Source organism: Vulpes lagopus, chromosome 2 (genome assembly GCF_018345385.1).
Source record: "Vulpes lagopus strain Blue_001 chromosome 2, ASM1834538v1, whole genome shotgun sequence".
NCBI classification, from domain to species: Eukaryota; Metazoa; Chordata; class Mammalia; order Carnivora; family Canidae; genus Vulpes; species Vulpes lagopus.
The window spans coordinates 157,560,509-157,574,193 of record NC_054825.1 but is presented as its reverse complement, the minus strand read 5'-3'; the positions used below and the strand labels follow the sequence as shown (position 1 = coordinate 157,574,193).

Below are 13,685 nucleotides of genomic sequence, written 5' to 3'. Positions count from 1 at the left end.
CAGGGCAGATCTGAAAGAGGAGCGCCCAACACCAAAAACTCCCAGAGCAATGGTCGAACAGCAAAAGCGAGGCCTACAGGAAATGACCCTCCTATACTTCTAGGGTGGGGGAAGGACTTCGCTCCTTTTATTTTATTTTTTTTTAAGATTTTATTTATTTACTCATGAGAAACAGAGGGACAGAGACACAGGTGGAGGGAGAAGCAGGCTCCAAGCAGGGAGCCTGACATGGGACTGGATCCTGGGTCTCCAGGATCAGGCCCTGGGCTGAAGGCAGCGCTAAACCGCAGAGCCACCCGGGACGCAGAGCCACCCGGGACTGCCCGACCTCGTTCCTTCTTAAAGGGGTGGGCCAACTTCTGGGAAGTCTTAAGCGCCCTCAACGTCTTCGGTGCTCCTGATCACTGAGGTGTTTCCGCATTTCAGACTGGTTGTGAAGCCAACTCTAGTGGATAGCCACTGATAGCTGGAAGCGAATAAACATTATCTTACTGCCCTTTAAACGAATGCAGGCTGAAGTGTTAAAGTCACTTTTGTGAGCTTCTGTTGGTTGGCTCAGGGACAAAGAAAAGTACTTGACCGTTTTTGGTGTTTGTCAATAAAATTGCATTCTGAAGCTTTCGGTCACAAATATATCATTTGAGGGGCACCTGGGTGGCTCAGTCGGTTAAGCATCGGCCTTTGGCTGAGGTCATGTTCCCAGGGTCCTGGGATAGAGCCCACCCTCGCCTCCTTGCTCAGCAGAGAACAAGCTTCTCCCTCTGCCTCAGCCTCTCCCTGACCCCTGCTTGTGCTCTCCTGTGCAGTGCATGCTCTCTCTCAACTAATAAGTAAAACCTTTTTAAAAAATGATACTTAATATTTTAATGCAGCCCAATTAAAATATTTAATACATAAATTATATAGAGGAAGGTGTCCTGACAATTTTCGGTATTCCTATCAATTTGATAACAGACAAAAATTCTGGCAAATTTTATGAAAAGGCATTTTAGGAGGAAAACAACCATAAACACATATTAAATGCTCATCTCATATGTTTATGAAAACACAGGTTAAGTGATATTTGATATTTCACCATTAAGGTACATAATTTTCTCTAATTTCTTATATGGTCAAATTTTTACTATGGATCTCCCAATAAATATTTTATCATCCTTTGTGTTTATAAAAAAAAGTGAATTAAATACAATTACTATTATTATAATATTATTAATATTACTATTTAATTACTAGAGTTCTGTAAGTGGACTAAAAATTTCAAAATGTTTCATAAATCTAAGTATAAAATGTCAAAGATTATATATTATATTCTAATCATTTACAGTTTAACCCTCACTTTTAACTCATATTGAATTTTATTGTTAGGACCTAAAATTTTTAAAGTGAGGAATCTTTTATTTTTATTTATTTATTTGTTTGTTTATATTTTAAGTATAAGTGCTGCCAAAGTGAGCACTATTTTTTAAGGAATCTCTTAAATAGAAACTTTTCCTGCAATTGCATTTCACTGGTAAACATTATATTAAGCAAATGATAAAATTTTAAAGTAATATTGGAATTAAGAATTTGGGAAAGAAACTAACTGAATTTTGATAAACATAAAAAACCCTCTGGTGGGATCAAAGGTTATGAGAGAAAACATCCTCCAAGCAATGATTTGCATTCTGAGGACTTCAGTGAATGTATTTTATAGAGCTAATGAGAAAATGATTAACTAGGACAGGAGGGCAAGTAAGAGAGAAGGCACTGTATATTTCTAAGTAAATCAAATGCTTCTCAGAGAGCCCACACTGCTGACAAGAGTGCTCACCTCATAGATATAGAGGAGATATGGGGAGCAGCAGATAGCTTCAGAGAGCAATGTGTACTCCAGTGTCACTCTCTCTCTCTCTCACACACACACACAGCTTCTACAGACCTTTCCTGGAAGATACTCTAATTTACACAATAGCACTTAAAATAAAAAGAGGGGTGTCTGTGTGACTTAGTTTGTTGAGCCTCCCACTCTTGATTTTGGCTCAGGTCATGATCTTGGGGCTGTAGGATTGAGCCCTGTATCAGGTTCTGTGCTCAGGGCAGATTCCGCTGGTCCCTCCCTTCTCTCTCTCTCTCTTTCTCTCTCTCTCTCTTACTCTCAAATAAATAAATAAAATATTTAAAAAGATAGGGAAGCACATTTAGGGTAAAAATAAATTGAATTAATCAATGAAGCAAACTAAGTTAAGAGAGAAGGGAAAGAGCCAAATTATTTTAAATTGTGAAATGAATTTAGAGAATTAATAGATCAGTTGACTTTATGTGAAAATGAACAGTTTGTATTACCTAGACCTCAACTGAGCCTGAGAATCCTAAAACTACTGTGGTTACAGATCCCATCTGTCCACTAAGGACTGCAGTTATTCAGAGAGAATAAAGCTCAGCTCTTCTCTCCTCATAGGTATTCTATGGACAACTTAATTAAAAGCACCCAGCTGGTTAGAGTTTTGAATGCTGGAGTAATAAACCACTTTATTTTTTTTAAAGATTTTATTTATTTATTCATGAAAGACACACAGAGAGAGGTAGAGACACACGCAGAGGAAGAAGCAGGCTCCATGCAGGGAGCCCAATGTGGGACTCGATCTCGGGACTCCAGGATCATGCCCTGGGCCTAAGACAGGTGCCAAACTGCTGAGCCACCCAGGGATCCCTAAACCACCTTATTAATTATGGGTGGGCAGGTGGGGTAATTCCCAGAGTGCCCTTTGATGCAGAGGCCCTGTGAGCACAGATAGGTTAATATATTACTAAATGAACAGGAATATCAAGCGCTTTTTAAAAGTGCAGTTTTTGAGTCACTTTTCCTTTAAAGAGACTTATTTCTGTACAGAGGAGCTAGAAGTCTCCTACTGTTTACTGAGGGTAGAAATTCTGGAGATGCTCTATTACAGACCAGTTAGGCACACTAGTTCCCAGAGATGAAGAAAGCAAATGCCAGAACCACCAAGTATTTGTGGGTGGAAGCTGACAAATGTTATCTCTTTGCCCTTCATGTATCTACAGAGAAGAGTCTTAAGGAAAATATTTTCAGGGTCAGTGGGTTTGTCAGTAACAAGGTAGAGATCACAGGACACAGAAAAGATGGAGGGGTAATGTCTGGCAGTCCCAGAAAAGCTGGACAGGGCAACAGCGTTTCTCAAAATCCCTTAGAACACTAACAGCCTGCCTCTGGTTATGTGTGTTGGTGTTCCAGCCTCAGCAGGCAGAATGGTTTCATCTATACACTGTTTCCTATGGGACACAGGGGATGATGGGGTGGCTTCTATTCCTTCTGAGAGTATAATAGTTATTTGAAAAGAATAGCTACTTACCAAATTGCTGTCTGATGTCAGGACAGCGACTGCAGGGGCAACATCCACACAGGTGTAGAAAGGGGTCATCTGGACAATAAGATAAAGGTTTGAGATTCCATGAACTCACCTCGTTGCCCGGAAATAATTATCATTTCATCTGTAACTGCATTGACACTATCTGCAAGGGATTTGAGATTATCTCTGAAAAACACCTGTGATTGTGCATAACACTGACAGCTCTTTCTTGGACCCTTGCTCATGGGTGCCAACGTGTCCCGGTGGACACCCCAGAGACTCAGACCCCAGACAGGCAGATGCAACTAGCAAGAGGGTTTATTGAACGTTTGCGCAAACGGGCTCTCCGCCTCAGAGGTGGCAGAGCCCCGATTAGCAATTACAGGCATCTTTTAAAGGCAAAAAACCGCGGGAGTAGCATAGCATTCGGGTTATGACATGATTGATTTCTTTGAAGGTCAACACGACCATGTTCAGGGACTTTTCCAGTCAGGGCGAGGGGGGGGGGGGGGATAGTTTTCTTATCTCGGAAAAACAGAATGTTTTTGTTGCTTGAATTCATGGGAGGCGCCTGGATGGGCTGCCTCAGGGTTAGGCCTGGTCCCACTCACGGGGGCGGGGGTGTGAGGTTTCTTCACTCTTAACATTTATTAGTAAAGTTATCCAAGAGGGTGAGGTGAACAGAAATAACTAAAGGAGTATTACTTTAGGTGTCTAAAAAAATAAGGTATCATGGGAGGTCAGCAGAAGACACTGAAGTTTAGGAAGCAAGAGAATGAGCAGAATATAACTCCATGTTTGGTTCCTGCCTATAATGAATGTCTTTATTCCATCCCCCAAAATTATTGGTTTTCACTCCTAGAAACTGAGACAATGGCCTTGAAGTGAGCAAGAGAAAGCAGCAAGGAAAAGTTGCCAGAGGGCACTTTTGCTCTAGTACACATGTGGGAAGTAACTACTCTGTGCCATTGACTTTTCTAAGCAATCAAGATAGAAAAGGAAACCAACTAGCAAAGAGTCCCTTATAAAGCTTATATTCTGGTTGAGGATGACAAACAGAAACACAGGTCATTTTGCGATCATTCTAAAAAGTAATGGTGCTGTAGAAAATGAATATGGATGGGACACCTGGGTGGCTCAGTGGTTGAGCATCTGACTTTTGCTCAGGGAGTGAGCCCGGGGTCCTGGGACAGAGTCCCGCACTGGGGAGCCTGCTTCTCCCTCTGCCTGTGTCTCTGCATCTCTCTGTGTCTCTCATGAATGAAAAATTTAAAAAATGAAAATGAATATGGAGTGGTGAGTGGTAACTAGAATAGTAAGGGGAGGGGGGCCTCCTGAACTAGAGGGTCTTTGACAAAGACCTGAAAGTGAGAGGCTGAGCCAGGTGTATATCTTGTTTTCAGGCAGAAGAAAACAGCCAAGGCAAGGCCCAGAGGCCAAGAGCCTAGCTGGCTTGTCCAGGGAAAAGCAAGCAGGGAGATGTATCTAAAGCCATGCTCTTAGGAGGAGAGGGTTGAGAGAGAAAGTTAGAAGGGCAACAAGTGCTGAAATGTACAGGTACTGCAGGGGAAGCCAGAGCCTGTACAAGGCCTTGACCAGAGGCAGTATGCTGCCACTCTACTGAAAACGTAATGTGGAAGGGACTGTGAGGAAGCATAGGAACCATTTAGAAGATTCTCCGTGTAAGATAATGATGGTTCTGACTTGAAGGGAGCAGGGTCGGCGATGAAAAGTGGCCAAGCCCTGGTAAATTCTGAAAGTGAAGCTAATAGGAAGCCTATAGGACAGAAAGGAAAAGTAAAGATAGGGTTCAAGGGTGGGTCTGGGAATTTTTGCCTGGGTCACTGGATTACGAGTTGCTATCAAAAGGAATAGGGAAGGGTGAATTTGGAGTTGGTTTTTAGGAAAGATCAGGAATCTGTTCATGAGCCTGTTCAGTCTCAGGTGCCTACCGGACACCAAAGGATAATGTCAAGCAGAATTAGCTGGAAGGCTGAAATTTGGAAGTAGAAACTGGCAGAATACATAAATTTTAGAACTGTTAGTTCACAGATGGTTACATCAGTCATAAGGGGGAGATCCCACAGAAATGAAATAAGAATTCAGGACATGAACACAGGGAGTGCACAAAATACCCCTGAGAAACCATTGCACAAAAGTAAGAGACATGGAAGAAGCAGGAAGCATATTCATCTAAGGAGTGAATGGGCAGGGTATCACTTACTTATGGAGAAGACAATATTTAAGTGCAGCTTGTAAAAGAGAAAAATGCAGGGGATCCCTGGGTGGCTCAGCAGTTTAGCGCCTGCCCAGGATGTGGTCGTGGAGTCCCCGGATCGAGTCCTGGGATCGAGTCCTGTATCAGGCTCCCTTCATGGAGCCTGCTTCTCCCTCTGCCTGTGTCTGCCTCTCTCTGTATGTATCTCATGAATAAATAAATAAAATCTTTAAATTAAAAAAAAAAGAAAAATGCAGCACTGGTAAATCAAATCAAACAATAGATTTGATCAACTGTAGGATCGGATTCAGGGTTCTTTTCTCCTGGAAGTTCTATCCTTTGTGCATTTCCTGTGTAGAGCTGTTTGGGTGTGCATGCAGGTATTGTATTACCAGCTTTTCACAGCAGATTGAATTTTCAATCCCTTGAGAGCAATTATGTCTATCCTAACATGGCTTTTAAAGGATTTCTCTCTCTCTCTTTTTTTTTTAAAGATTTTATTTAAAAAAAAAAAAAAAAAAAAAAAAGATTTTATTTATTCATGAGAGAAAGACAGAGAGAGAGGGAGAGGAGGCAGAGACATAGGCAGAGGGAGAAGCAGGCTCCCGATGCAGAACTCTATCCTGGAACTCTGGGATCACGATCTGAGCCAAAGACACGTTCAACCACTGAGCCACCTGGGTGACCCAAGGATTTTTCTTTTTTGATATATTACAGCTATATTCTGGTAAATATTTACCTGGTATAGATATTTCCATCCTTCAGCTTTGTGATTCCTCTGCTTCATGCTTAGTAGTATCTTTCAAAACTCACAGGACAGAATTTTGTTTGATTTGATTATGACTATATAGAACATACCAATGTGGCTATGCTTTTTGATTCTCATTTCACAGGATATTGTCTTTATGCAGGAGAATTGACCTGTAGTGTAGATTTAAACTGATTAATATGAATGGGACGCCTGGGTGGCTTAGTTACAGTTCTTAATTGCTCCATGCATGCATACTATGAAGCATAGATAGATATAGATCAAGGTGGCCAAAGTAATTGTGAAATTACAACAGAATATGGAAAATGCTTTTGTTGGTTATATCTGATGCTTCAGTTGTCCATTTAATCCCATACCAACCACTCACTATTTGTTATATAATGCCTGTAAATTTAATTGTCTGATTATGTGATGTTGTTTGGCAAGGGACTGCTAAGAATGATTGTCAGTTCCTTCAAGCTCCCCTCTTCCAGAACTCCGGTGCTACCTCCAGCTGGTGGTCCTGCACACTCAGTGGCAGCATCTCCATGGGGTTGGCTGATGGAGCCTGTGTGCTCTAAGGCAGCAAATTCTGTCAGAAAACTTCCACTGCTGCATGGAGGGCACATGTATCTTCAATGGGACTTGAAATTCTGGAGAACTGCCTTTGTGAAAAACTGGCAGTAATTTCTTTAAATTCCATCTCTTAGTTTTCCATGGGAACATCAAGACACCATGAACAACTTTAGTAACACAGAGTTTGACTGCCATTTCCTCAATGAAGGCTTTACTGCCAAGGACCTTCTGGACCAAAAAATTAATGAAGTTTCATCTTCTGATGATAAGGATGCCTTCTATGTTGAGGACCTGGGAGACATTCCAAAGAAAGAGCTGAGACGGTTAAAAGATCTTCCTTGGGCCACCCCCTTTTTATGCGTCAAATACAATGATAGGAGAACCATAGTGAAGACCCTAGCTGCCACTGGGACAGGATTTGACTGTGCCAGCAAGACTGAAATACAATTGGTACAGAGTCTCGGGGTGCCTCCAGAGAGGATTATCTATGCAAATCCTTTCAAGTGAGTGTCTCAGAATAAGTATGCTACCAAAAATGGAGTCTAGGTGATGACTTTTGATAGTGAAGTTGAATTGATGAAAGTTGCCATGGCCCATCCAAAGGCAAAACTGGTTTTGCAGATTGCCATTAATGATTCCAAAACAGCCTGTCACCTCAGTGTTAAATTTGGTGCCACACTCAAAACCAGCAGGCTTCTTTCGGAATGAGTGAGAGACCTAAATATTGATATCATCGGTGTCAGCTTCTACATGGAAGTGGCTGTACTGATCTTGAGACCTTTGTGCAGGTCATCTCTGATGCCTGCTGTGTCTTTGACATGGGAGCTGAGGTTGGTTTCAACATGTGTCTGGTATCGGTCCTGACTTTCCTGGATCTGAGGATGTAAAGCTTAAATATCCCTAGTGTTATCAACCCAGCACTGGGCAAGTATTTCCCATCAGACTCAGGAGTGAGAATCATAGCTAAGTCTGGCAGATATTATGTTGGATCCGCTTTCTTGCTTGCCATTAATATCATTGCAAAAAACTCATATTAAAGGAAAAGATAAGGGGTGCCTGGGTGGCTCAGTTGGTTAAGCATCTGCCTTTGGCTCAGGTCATGATCCCAGGGTTCTAGGATGCAGCCCCACATCAGGCTCCCTGATCGGTGGGGAGTCTGCTTCTCCCTCTCCCTCTGCCTCTCCCCACCACTCGTTCTCTCTCTCTCTGTCTCAAATAAGTAAATAAAATCTTTTTTTTTTTTTTAATGAAAGGACAGACGTGCTCTGATAATGAGTCAAGTGAGGAAACCTTTATGTTACTTCATGAGTGACGGAGTATATGGAACATTTAATTGCATCCTTTATGATCATGCATTGTGGAGCCCCTTCTGCAGAACAGAGATGAGAAGTATTATTCAACTCAGCTCAATATATCTCATCTCAAACCAGATGAGAAGTATTATTCAACCAGCATATGGAGACTGACATGTGACAGCCTTGATTGCATGCACTGTTGAGTGCTGTGATTTGCCTGAGATGTATGTAGGCAATGAGATGCTCTTTGAAAAATGGGTGCTTACGTTGTTGCTGATGCTTCTACTTTAAATGGGTTCCAGAGGTCAACTTCCATTATGTGATATCAGGGCCAACATGGCAACTGATGCAGCAAGTGACTTCTCACCTGAGGTGGAGGAGCAGGATGTCAGTACTCTACCTATGTCCTGTGCTTGGAAGAGAGGGATGAAGTGTCCCTCTGTTCTCTCTGCTTCAGCTAGCATTAACATGTAGGTGCCAGTCCTGTAGCTGTTAACTTTGAGTTTAGCTTGAATTATGGATTTTTTTGGGGGGGAGGGGGACTGTTTAACTTAATTACTGATAGTTTTGAAATGTTTTCTAAGTAAAGTTGGCATGGATGCAATATGGAGGACTAGGAGATAGGGTCATTTATCTGTGTTCCTATAGAAACTATTGAGTATTTGTTTTATATGGATTTTTATTCACTTTACAAACATGCTAGTAAAGAGTGCCCCTCAGCTGCTGAGCAACCATTTGTAGCTTGTACATTAGCAGAATGGGCCAAAAGCTTAGTATTGTGACTTGCTTTAAAAATAAAATATCTCGGGACACCTGGGTGGCTCAGTGGTTGAGCATCTGCCTTCGGCTCAGGGTGTGATCCCGTGGTTCCAGGATGGAGTCCCAGGGCTCCCTGCATGGAACCTGCTTCTCCCTCTGCCTCTGTCTCTGCCTCTGTCTCTCTCATGAATAAATGAATAAAATATTTTTAAAAAAATCTTGAAATAATTTAAAAAAATAAAGAATGATTGTCTTGTCATAAAAAAGCCAATGGTTACAATGGTAGACCGTTCTGCGAATTTTGTCTAGTTGGTCTAGAACCAGCCTGAGCTGTTTTGCTGAGAACAGTGAATAACAGTGACTCATGGCAAAGCATGCCACATACTGATAACTGGTATTGCTTTGTTCTTACAAATTCAAGGTTAGTATTGGGGCAGTTTATTCAAGTTTATTGATGGCACTTATTGATGCTTATCACATTGATGATTTTCACTAGGGGTCTGGGAGTGCCTGAGGTTCTCTGCTGTTGAGGCTGATTATACAGAGGGAATGTGCCTATAGGAACAGAAGGGTTCAAACTTCATTTGAGTTCCCTGCTTCCCAGGTGTTCTGTCTACATGTTGTTCCTGACTTGAGAGTAAAGTCATGCAGAGCTACTTATAGAAGGAAGACTACCAGAGCTACTCTAGACTTTGCTTCTCTAGACTTTGCTGAGACAGGCCTTGCTTGGAATGGATATTACTTAAATGTTTTTGCTATATTGTATTCTTTTCCCTGCAATAAACTGCAGTTTGGTATCATTTTGAATCTTGTGAGGCTTCTTTAGCAATTAAACCCTATCTGATCACCACTTGCGGTCATACAAGTCTAACAAGAGATTTTTTTTAAAAAAGTCAATCTACTTAAATTTTAAAATGTTTGGGATCTCTGGGTGGCGCAGCGGTTTGGCGCCTGCCTTTGGCCCAGGGCGTGATCCTGGAGACCCGGGATCAAATCCCACATCGGGCTCCCGGTGCATGGAGCCTGCTTCTCCTTCTGCCTGTGTCTCTGCCCCTCTCTCTCTCTCTCTGTGACTATCATAAATAAATTTAAAAAAATTAAAAAAAAATTTTAAAATGTTTAAGCATTGGATTAATTTCTAACTTTTGTATTTTTCCATAATCATAAATTTATGTACCTCTTTCTGTGCTTTCTCTCTGCCTTTTGTTTAAAATCAATTTAATCCCCACCTGTATAGAAAACCCTTTTGCTACTTCTCTTGGAGGTTACCTTGTATAGTTTAACTTTCATCATTGTTGTGTCAGTATCTAAAATTAGTAATTATTTAAACCCCTTTTCTTAAACTCTTCAAAGCTTTAGAATGCTTTTATTTCAAATGCTTTTGTTTTATTCATATGTATATCCTGTTCTTGTCCAGCAAAACTTTTCTTTCTTAAGTACAACTTTAGAAATCCATTTTGATAGCATCATTGGTAGTAAGACACTGTGTGTTTATCTGCATGTATTTTCATGATGGTCTTTTTTTTTTTTTTTTTTAAGATTTTATTTATTTAGGGATCCCTGGGTGGCACAGCGGTTTGGCACCTGCCTTAGGCCCAGGGCGCGATCCTGGAGACCGGGGATCGAATCCCACGTCGGGCTCCCGGTGCATGGAGCCTGCTTCTCCCTCTGCCTGTGTCTCTGCCTCTCTCTCTCTGTCTCTCATGAATAAATAAATAAAATCTTTTTAAAAAAATTTTTATTTATTTATGATAGTCACACACACAGAGAGAGAGAGGCAGAGACACAGGCAGAGGGAGAAGCAGGCTCCATGCAGCCCATCGTGGGACTTGATCCCAGGCCCTCAGGATCACGCCCTAGGCCGAAGGTAGTGCTAAGCCGCTGAGCCACCCGGGCTGCCCTGATGGTCCCATTCTTGTAGGGTCATTTAAAATTATATGCAACCCTGAGTGGGTGATACTGTTCTTTCTAATCTTCAAAACATTATGTGATTCTCCTCTATTGTCCATCATTTCTTTTAATATTTCACTCTCCGTTTAAAGACATTGTTTTCTGGGTAATCTATCTTTCCCTCTTGGCTATTCCACAATCTTCCTTTTTTTCTTCACTGGGGTGCAATGTGATAAGGGTGTGCCTTTCAGTGTACTTTGTTTTATTTTATTAGAATTGTTTTGCTTTCATAATTGAATATGTAATTCTTCATCAACTCCAGGAAACATTTAATCATAGTAAATAATGTAAATAATAAGTAACTATAGTAGTAATCATAGAAAATAATAACAATCATTTAAACAATGCCCGAGGGCATCTGGGTGGCACAATTGGTTAAGCATCTGCCTTTGGCTCAGGTCATGATCACAGGGTCCTGGGATCAAGTCCTGCATCACGCTCACTGCTCAGTTGGAAGCCTTCTTCTCCCCACGTCTGCTGCTCTTCCTGCTTGTGCTCTCTCTCTTTCTCTGTCAAATAAATACATAAAATCTAAAAACAAAAACAAAACAATGCCTGAATATATTGCTGTTTTTATTTTTATTTTAAACTTTTTTTTAAAGATTTTATTTATTTATTAGAGACAGACAGAGAGAGAGAGACAGGCAGAGGGAGAAGCAGGCTCCATGCAGGGTGCCTGACGTGGGACTTGATCCTGGGTCTCCAGGATCATGCCCTGGGCTGAAGGCGGCGCTAAACCGCTAAGCCACTGGGGCTACCCTATATTGCTGTTTTAAAAAAATCTCTAGAACAAATCTATTTGTCTATCTAAATTGAGATGAGAAATAAATACAATTAATGACAGTGGATTTCATTCTGGACTTGAAAAAAATAAGATAAATAACTGATATTTTAATATAATCTTTGAAACACATAATACTGTTGGATTAGCATTAAATTTTCTCATTTTGATCACTATATTGATATTATGAGATACTTTCCATTTATTTAGGAAATATATTTTTATATATATATGTATATACATGTGTATGTGTGTATCACCTCACAAGTTATAATGTAATTTCTATCTATGTATCATCATTGTATTCTATTTCCTAAAATTTTATTAAGGATGTTTTGCATCTGTGTTCATATGGGTATTGGTCTGCAGTTTTCTATGAATGGCATTACCTGTGTTTGGTATCAAATTAAAGCTAAAATCATAAAACTAGTTGGATAGAGTTCCACTCTCTTTTTAAAAAAATAATTTTACTGGGTTTGGAATTATTCCTTCCCTAAATGTTTAGAACTCCCTAGTAAAGCCATCCTGGCATGAAATTATGGTGGGAAAATTGAAAACTACCAATTCAATATCTACATATATAATAGAGGGCATTTCAGATTATTCATTTCCTCAGTGAACCTGAGTAGGTGAAGCAGTTCAAGGAAATTTTTTTGGTCAGTTCCTAGTTTCCAGAGTTGTTGGAGAGTTGTTTAAAATATTATGTATAATCTTTTTAATGTCTTTAATATATCTAGTGCTATACCATCTTTCATTGCTTATATTGGTAAATCGTCCTGTCTCTGAACAAGCTACATACAGATCTATCAACTATATTGATCTAGTTAAACGATAGCTTTGGAGTTCATTAATTTTCTCTATTTTTATGATCTATTTTATTTTCTGCTCTTTAATATTTCTTTCCTTTTGTCTACTTTGTTTTCAATTATTTTTATATTTAGTGTCCTACCTTGAGTATTCAAAATATTTACTCTTTTTTTTTTTAAGATTTTATTTATTTATTCATGAGAGACACAGAGAGAGAGAGAGGCAAAGACACAGGCAGAGGGAAAAGCAGGCTCCACGAAGGGAGCCCGATGTGAGACTTGATCCCAGGACCCCAGGATCATGCCCAGGGCCAAAGGCAGGCACTAAACCGCTGAGCCACCCAGGCATCCCTATTCATCTCCTATTTATTTCCAAAATAAGTATTTAGATCTATACTTTTTCTTCTAATCTCAGCTATAGCAAATCTTGATATACTAGGTTTCATTTTACTCAGTTCAAAATATTATCTACTTTTTCTTGTGATTTATTTTTTGATGCAAACATTGTTTGTTTTCTTTAACTTCCAAACATGTGGGGATTTTTTCCCCCCCAGAATATTCCTTTATGAAGACTAGCTTAATTCCCTTATGGTCAGAGTGTATAGTTTCATGGATTTAACCAATCTACATTTACTGACATTTATTCTATGGCCTATGGTCTAGTTTGATGAACATCCTTTTGTGGACCTTAAAATATGTTCTGCTATTGTTGGAGATTCTCTAAATGTCAACTAGACCAAGTTGGTTGATGGTTGTAGGTTAGATTCCTATCGTTGATGTAACAAATTATCACAAACCACAAATGGCTTAAAACAACAGCAATTTATTTTATCACAGCTCTGGAGGCTAGAAGTCTGAAGTCAAGATGTCAGTTAGGACATGTTTCTTCTGAAGTCTCTTGGGAAGATTCCTTCCTTGCCTCTTTCCTAGCTACTGATAGTTTTAAAATAATTTTATTTATTTTTCATCATAAGTGTACTCTTTCACTTTCCCAGCAGTGTGATTCCTGGATGGTAGGGTTGTACTATTTTAAATTTTTTTAGTAACCTCCATACTGTTTTCCACAGTGACTGCACCAGTTTACATTCCTACCAACAATGCAGTAGAGTTCCTTTTTCTCCACAATCTTGCCAAAAAGAAAAAAAATTTAAAAGCAGAAAGGGAAAAGAAGATAGTTATATATAAGGGGAACCCCATCAAACTAT

The 13,685-nt window shown here is 40.1% G+C and overlaps 1 pseudogene; it reads left to right on the top strand.

Annotated features, from left to right (window-relative positions):
* Positions 1-7,048: 7,048 nt before the first annotated feature.
* Positions 7,049-8,658, top strand: LOC121478618 (annotated as a pseudogene).
* The last annotated feature ends 5,027 nt before the right edge of the window (positions 8,659-13,685 follow it).